Source organism: Gekko japonicus, unplaced genomic scaffold (assembly GCF_001447785.1).
Source record: "Gekko japonicus isolate JY-2015 unplaced genomic scaffold, Gekko_japonicus_V1.1 scaffold49, whole genome shotgun sequence".
NCBI lineage: Eukaryota > Metazoa > Chordata > Lepidosauria > Squamata > Gekkonidae > Gekko > Gekko japonicus.
The window spans coordinates 40,816-49,381 of NW_015173674.1; the positions used below are offsets into that span (position 1 = coordinate 40,816).

Here is an 8,566-nt window from a genome sequence, read left to right on the forward strand (position 1 = left end):
TGGGGGGGGTTGAGCACTCTTCTGAACGTTCAACCTTCCCGTCCTCAAAAATTAAGTCCAGCAGATCACTTCAGGTTCATATCTTCCTTCTCTAACCTCCGACACAGCATCCAAAATTAGTTCACTTTACCATCTGTAGCTGTCAGTCCACTATATGCAAGTCCAGTCCGCGCTCATCCACTCCTCTCCGCTCTAGCCCAGTCTATCGATAGTCCTCTAATTCAGCTGTAAATCTTCTAATATCTGTGCTCATCCACATAGCCGAATAGTCTCTAACACGACCCTCTGCCCAGTTCTTAGAATGATCACGGTACCAGTCGCCTCTTCTTTGCTGTCGGAGCGCCAGCAACACGCCGAACCTCTCCCAGCCGCTTTTCCACTCGCGCGTTTCTGAGCTCTCTCTCAGCCAGCTGGTGGAGGAGGATGCACGCTACGAGTCGCCACCCGAAGCTGTCTCCTCCATCCCTCCCTGCACGAACCCCTCTCCGGGGGGTTCGCTGGAGCATGCAAGGGGTCTCCCCCCTCTCAATAGCCCCTCCAAACACCCGCAAAATCCGTAGTTAGGCAGAGCACGTTCGCCGCCCAACCTTATCCCATCACGCAAAAACCGGAAATTATCCTAAACTGTGGGGTTTTTTTTTAAAAAAAAAAAACACGCCAACACCCGCAGCATGTGACCGGGCGTACACCGAAGGGATCCGCAAGATGAGGTAAGTGTGATCGCGTTTCTGCTGGCATTAACTGCACCGGTTCCAACCGGTGCAGTTCATGCCGGCAGAAAGGCCCTGTCTGAACGCACCCAGTATGGGGTTGGGGCGGTGCTGGGACATACTTTGCCAGACGGACGCGAGGTCTTGTCGTCTACTATTTGCGGACCATGTCTGCGGCAGAGTGAAACTATGCACAAATGGATAAAGAGGCCTTGGCGATCATGGCGGGGGTGAAGCTTGAGGTCCTCACGGATCACAAGCCGCTTCTGGGTCTCCTTGCCCCCGACCACCAAACCCCCCAAATGGTCTCACCCCGGGTGCTTCGGTGGTCCATTTTCCTATCGGGGTACACCTACTCCCTCGTCCATCGCCCGGGAAAGGTGATGGGTCACGCGGATGCCCTGAGCCGCCTGCCGCTACCCGCCTGCGATCCTGACCCGGCCCCCGCACGATGCTGGAGTCCCTCCCGGAGCAACCAGTAAATGTCACTGAGGTGGCCCGCTGCACCTCCAAGGGTAAACTGCTCAGTAGAGTCTTGGACTGGGTGGTGAGAGGGTGGCCAGTAACTAAAGGGGACCCCAAATTGACACTTTTTGTGTCACGGAAAGATGAACTATCGGCCCACAAGGGATGCATACTGTGGGGTAGCCGGGTGGTCATCCCCAAGCCCCTCAGGGAACGGGTCCTCACGGCCCTGCACGAGGCGTACCCGGGGGTCGTGCGCATGAAGGCCCTGGCCAGGAGCTACGTTTGGTGGCCTGGGCTGGATAAAGACATTGAAGGAGTAGTTCAAAGGTGCCAGCCGTGCCAGGCCTCACGGCCGGAGCCCCCCCCCCGAGCCCCAGAACGGGCCTGGGAATCTTCCCACCGCCCCGGTTGAGGCTGCACTTGGACTTTGTGGGACCATTCCAGGGCCAGCTCTTCTTCATACTGGTCGAAGCCTACAGTAAATGGCTGGAGGTGGTCCCGGTCTCCTCTACGTCCTCCAAAGCGGCCATCCGGGCTATGTGGCGGATCTTCAGCGCCCAGGGAATCCCCGACACGCTGGTCACAGACAACGGGACTGCTTTTACATCCGCAGAATTCCAAGACTTTACCAGGTACTATGGAAATCGCCACATCCGGTCAGCCCCGTTTCACCCTGCGACCAACGGCCAGGCGGAACGCATGGTCCGCACAACCAAGAATGCCCCCCGCCACCTAGACTCCTCGGACTGGGACTACAAACTGGCATCCTTCAAGTTTGGCCAGCGGACAACGCCCCACACCACTACGGGGCGCAGTCCGGCGGAACTACTTCTGGGCCGTCGCCTGATGTCACGGCTGGATCGGCTGGATCGGGCATCGCCGGAGGCCCCAAGCACGGAGATGCACGAGGCCGCCAGGGGGGGTTTCCCTGAAGATCCAGTGTATGCTCGGAACTACGCTAAGGGCCCCACCTGGATTCCGGCTTGAGTCATCCGAGTTAAGGGGCCCAGATCGTATGAGGTCTCGTGCGAGGACGGCCAAGTACTACACCGGCACATTGACCAGCTCTGCCACCAGACACTGCCCGTGGACCCCGAGGACTCGGACGGGGCCGAAGGTCTGGAGACCTTGCCAATGGCCCCACTGCCGGAAACCGATTCACGGCCTCCAGCCAAGAACAACTCTCCGCCTCCACCTGCACAACCCCGAGAAGCACCTCTTCCGGGGCCGCCCGAACCAGCGCACCCAGCACCACACCCGGTCAGCTCGCCGCCAAGGGCTCCCGGGGAAGACGCAGCCACCGTCCCCGAACCTCGCCGCTCAACTCGCACCAGGAAGCCCCCAGCCTACCTGGAGGACTTTGTCTGCGGATGCATTGCTGACCAAGGGGGGAGGGGTGTAGTGTATCAGGCCCTGACAGGGCCGGGCATGCCTGGACTTGTCCAGGCACAAATACCTCAAGCTTCATACCAAAAGACAATGGGCAAGTAAGATCCTAGCCAGGCCCAATGAAAGGGCTAGGTCCCAGGCCAAGAGGCCAATAGGTCTCTTGGTCACTGTAAATAGCCTATCGGGAGTGGGGGTGTGTTTGGTGGTGGGTTTCCCTGAGGGAATATAAGCCGGCCTGCGAGCCGGTTAAGGTGTCTTTGTTCCTGACTAAATAAAGGTATGCTTAGCTGAAATCACTCTCCATATGCATACTTTTCAGAGACCCAAGGAGTTGTTACAGCTCCTGCCTACACCAGCTGGGCCATGGAAAACCATCTCTACAGATGTCATTACAGAACTCCTCCTCTCTGACAACAGAGCCTGATGCAATGCTTCCACTTGTAGCAAAAGATAGTACCTGAAGGAAATGCTCCCTCTAAGCTGTGGAGTCTTGTGAGCAAAAATTCTACTTTCTGAGCTACTGGCATTAAAGTTGTGACCAAGCGATTTGGCTACTGCATAAATTAGTTTGCTCTGGAGCCATCCTTCCAGAGCTGACAAAAATCTGCGAGCCGGAGGCTAAGAAACTGTGAGCTAGCTCATGCTAACTCAGCTTAGAGGGAACACTGCCTGAAGGCTGTGTCAGTGGATATGGCTTTACTCAAGCAAGACAGGACACATCTGGCCTCCATCTTGTTTTTTCCTCTGAAGTGTACTCAGAGCTGAACATTTTTATTGGACCATACATATTTAATGATAATTCTTTGCCATTCTTTGAGAATCTAGAATGTTAATTGAAACATTTTTATGTACAAGCAAGTTCTTAGGTAAAATCATCATTTTAAGGCTTATTATTCTGCCCATCAAAGAGACAACCAAGGACTCTTTGCTCTCCTGCGTCAACTCTAAATTCCTCCTGGGCCTCTCTCTGCCGTTTCCCTTTCTTTTTGCACCTTCTCTTTGATGACATGTTATTTATCACAATATTGCTTGTAATGAACATGAGCTGCTCTTGTCATCTGTAAAAGCTCCTGTGTGATATTAACATGGTATACCTTGTTTTCTTATAAATGATATAAAGTTTCTTTGACCATCAGGTGGGGCATTCAAAGTTCTCTCTGACATGCTGGCCATTATATCGGTCAAAATGCATCCAGATTTTGAAAACCCTCTATGTGTCTGTAGTACCATGAGATAACAATAATGCTGCTTTAACCACCTTGGTAACTGGGGGGCATTTTCGATCTCCAGATGGTTTTGTCTTTCCAAGAACTGATTTCAATACGTATCAATGCAGCAAGTTTCACTTTCAGTTTCATCTTCAAATCTAAGACATTTCCATTCATCCTCAATCATGTCCAGTGGAATATTCATTGGGTGTGCTGCTGTCAGAGGTCATTTCGGGGGGGAATGCGAGGGATCGCAGTTCCCCTGGGTGAGGTGCGGGGGGCACACGATGAAGCCCTGCCCCCTACTTCCGGCTGCCCCACATCCAGCCCTCATTCAGCCAGGAGGAGGCAGGAGAAGAGGGAGGGTAAGTTGCTTCCTCCCCGCCTCTCCCCACCCCTGCCTGCCTGGGGCCAGGGAGGGCCTTGGCGGGGCTTCCTCGCACTCCCGCTGGCCTTGCAGGTCCACTGCCGGGCCTCTGATGTCAGGGTGTGTGGCATATGCTAATGAGTTATGCTAATGAGTTCCCCAGCTCTTTTTCTACAAAACTACCCCTGGCTGCTGCTACATTCATTATATCCTTGTGGTTCCTTCCTTGACTTGCTGCCCGCAGCTAAACGTTGAAGAATTCAGGACTTCCGGTTTATGGCGACACGCTGGTGGACGCATCTCCTGGACCTCCCGGGGATGTGATCTGCGCACCAGTGGAAAGGAGGGGGGGTCGACGGGTTGCTACCCCCCGAGCCTTGGCAAAAGGCTCCTAGCCATGGGGCTTTTGAGGGGTGGCCTCTTCACCAGCGCGATGCTGGGGAATTGAGGCACTCCTCCGCCTCAACGGTCCTGCCGCTGAGTGTCCGTATGGATCTAGAGCCGTTGACCGGGACAAGCGTCAGAGATCGAGCGTTTTGAATGTGTGCTGAGCAAGGTCGTATGATCAACATTGAACTGTGAGTCGGGTTAAAGCAAAATGAGAATTTAAAAAGAAAGCTACCCCCTGGGAACGGCAAAAAAGTGAGCGGGGGAGGGGCCCCTCCCATGCACATGAACTAAACAACGAAATATTAAGGGGGGAGCGGACGAAAAAGCGTTGAAATCTGTTTTGAGAGACTTACCAGAGCGCGGATAAGCGTATGGGCGTATTTCAGAGACTTTAGCAAGTTTTCATAAAAGTAAACAATCCATAAAGATGGCAGGGAAGAGGGCAGAGAAAGACAAACCAGCAAAAGTGAAACCAGCCGGGATCTTGAACCCTCGACCGGAAGAGACCACTGAGTTCTCCAAAATGTTGGCAGATTCCTTGCACCCTCTGCTGGACCAGATGACTAAAATCGAACAACAGCTAACAACTCTAAACCAGAATCTTGCAACTCAGCAGCTCCAACTGACTGAGAGTTTAAAAATAACGGAGCAAACGGCTGAGAAGGTGAAGGAACTGGACGCCAACACTAAAAAAGTCAAGAAAAAGGTGCAAAAGCTGGAAAAGAAACAAGCCTCGGAAGAATCACAACTTTTACAGCTGCAAATGGAGAAAGCAAATCTGGTCCTACGGTTTCAAGGGGTCCCAGAATTAAAAGGTGAGAATCTAAAGCAACTTCTGAGTGAAGCATTAGCCCCAGTTACAGATTTGAAAGCGGAATATCTTGTAAGCGAAATGGATGTGGTCTATAGGTCATATTCCATGTACATTAAAAATAATCTGCCTGGGGAAATAGTGGTTAGATTCTCAAAGCGACATGTGAGGGATTCTATCCTGAAAGCAACTACAGGAACACCCTTGAAAATCAGGGACAACATCATCAGGATTTTAAAAGACATTCCATTTGAAATAAGGCAAAAGAGAAAGAAATATAAAGACCTAATCCTTTTTCTACAAACAAACAGCATTGTTTACAGATGGTTAATTCCAGAATGTTTCATTTTCAAACTACACAATAAAAAAGAAAAGATTGGCATGGTTTCCAAAGCACGTGAGTTCCTGAGAGTGCAGCTGGGAGAGACAGACGAGGTTGAGAAGGAACAAAATGATAGCAAATCCAACTCAGTGTCTTCCGACGAGAACTCTCTTTCCGATAAGGGGGTGGCTGCCCCCAAACATACATATAAATTGAGGATTAGAAGATAAGACAAAATGAAGGCTGAAGGACTCTGAATTGCGCCTGAAAACTTTAGTTTTATTATGGGATGCTCTGGGGGTTCTCTTAAACAGTTAAACCATTGGATAAATAGATAAAAAGCATAACCAACTATGTTCAAAGTAATACTAGCAATTTAAGATTAACATTTATATAAGCTATTGTTATGATCTCCTATACTTGGGGTTTTAGTTAGTAGTGGTTTTCTTTCCTTTCTCCCTAGATGTAGTTACCCTTTCCTAATTTTGTTGTAGTTTGTAGTTTGTTGTAGTTTGTAGTCTATTAAAAAAATGCAATAAAAAATCCCCTCCGGGGGGCATAATTTTTTTTTGAAGAATTCTGAGAATGGGCTTCTCCAAAGATGATTGAAGGTGTTTGCAGACTGCTATAAAAAAAAATTCCAGAAAGTTTTTAGAAAGTTTTTTCAGTTCATCATAGATTCTACTTTCACTGATTACTTCTCTCATGGGTATGTAGTGCTCATTACTGAACGCTTCAAGAGACAATGGTGCTGAACTCTTACAAACACAATTCATTATGGTTCTTGTATTTTTACTTCACTGTGTGTCACATGCCCCAAAGGCTCTTCTTTCTGGAACACTCCAATGAACTTTGTAAATAAGCAGGCACTTGTGCAACAAAACATCACCTCTGCTTTCATTGTCTCATGTTTTAGGAAATAATTATGTTTCTATACTTTGTGAAAAAATTCACCAAATCACTTTTACTCTTAAGAACAAAGTCCTTTAAGTACTTTGTAACTGCTGGCCACTGTTCAATCAGTCTTGCAGCAGCACTCTCTAGTGATAGCCACGAAGAAGAAACATATTTCAAGAAACGATGATTTGGAATACCAAGATCTCTTTGAATTTTTGTGAAATCCTCCCATCATGATGGCTATCCATAAAAAAAAAAAAAAACCATGAAGGAAAATTAAATTTGATGCATAATCTCCCAATTCTGCCATGCCCCTATGGAACACATTATGGACTATATGAACCTTGAGTTGAACTGGAAAAAAAATGTGTATTCACACTGGGAAGCCATGTCCCCCCCCCCCAAAAAAAATGCAGTAATGAAAACACAAATTGTATTCACAAAAACAAAAAAATACTGACTTTACTGATCAATTCTAAAAAAAAATGAGAAATGACCAAGATGAAAAAACCTGACTTTTACTGATTTTACCACTGAGTTTACCATTTTCCACCCGTTACTTTATTTTTATTATTAAAGTTTTTATCCCGCCCTCCCGGCTGAGGCCGGCTCAAGGCAGCTTACAATAAAATTCGCATAAAACAATCATAATAAAATCACAGCTCCCTTATAAATAAAAGCCAAACGGTGGTGGCACTTCTCTAGAACATTCCACACGCTACATAATCAGTTCGCTCTCTGATCTGTCATTCAGAGGGTCTCCCTATCCACTGACTGCTTTGCCTGAGTCCTGCCTCCAACATTCTAAACATTTTGCTTTTCCTCTCCCCCCCATAGCCAGTCAGAACACCGAGGTTGTTTGCATATGCAGCCTCATTGGCCTTTGCCTCGGAACACAGAGGTCATTTGCATATGCAACTTGATTGGCTTTTGCCTCTAACATTCTAAACAGTTTGCTCTTCTGAGGTAAAATGTGTCCAATCTCCAGGTGAGGGCTGGAGATCACTCAGAATTACAACTGCTTTCCAGACGGCTCTAGAGCCGTCCTTCCTGAGCTAAAACAAAAAGGTGTGAGCTAGCTCACACTACCTCAGCTTAGAAGGAACACTGTTGCCAACTCCAGGTGGGAAATTCCTGGAGAAGTGAGGGATGGAGCCTGGAGAGGGTGAGGTTTCAGGAGGCGGGGGACCTCAGACAGGTACAAAGCCATAGACACCACCCTCCAAACCAACCATTCCCTTCTGGGGAACCATTGTTGCCAGTCTCCAGGTGAGGGCTGGAGATCACTCAAAATTACAACTGTTCTTTAGGTAGCAGAGATCAGTTCCTCTGGAGAAAATGGTGGACTCAGTGTCATTATACCCTGCTGAGGTCGCCACAACAAATTGACACTGAGTGTCCAAGGCCGGGACACCCGCCCAGAGCCTCTTTCTAGAGGCCGTTGTATTTATTTCCACAATGGGCCTTTTTCCTAGTACATTAATAAATACGAAATTCAAACAAGATAAAGTGCTAGCAACATCCTCATTATCCCAATTGGATCTTCGGCCTTCTGCGGCTATCTCAGGTAATTGGCACGGGCTGTGTTTGAGGGACCTATGGGCCAGGGCTCCGCCAAAGTAGGTATTAATTTTTGGCGGTGGAGGTGTTAGTGGTTGTTAATGGTTGTTAATGGTGGCGGCTCCAAAAGCCTGGTGGAAGAGCTCCATCTTACACGCCCTGCGGAACTATGAAAGGTCCCGCAGGGCCCTCGTCTCTTCCGGGAGCTCATTCCACCAGAGTGGAGCCACCACCGAAAAAGCCCTGGCCCTAGTTGCCACCAGTCTGGCCTCCTTGACGCTTGGGGGGGTCAGCCATTTCTGGGTCCCTGATCACAGTGTCCTTTGGGGAACATATGGGGAAAGGCGGTCCCTTAGGTATGCAGGACCCTGGCCATAAAGGGCTTTAAAGGTCAAAACCAGCACCTTGAAGTGGACCCGGTACGCTATAGGCAGCCAGTGCAAC

At 49.0% G+C, this 8,566-nt stretch overlaps 1 pseudogene; it reads left to right on the forward strand.

The window, feature by feature from the left end:
• The first annotated feature begins 1,161 nt into the window (after nt 1–1,161).
• Nucleotides 1,162–2,165, forward strand: LOC107120242 (annotated as a pseudogene).
• The last annotated feature ends 6,401 nt before the right edge of the window (nt 2,166–8,566 follow it).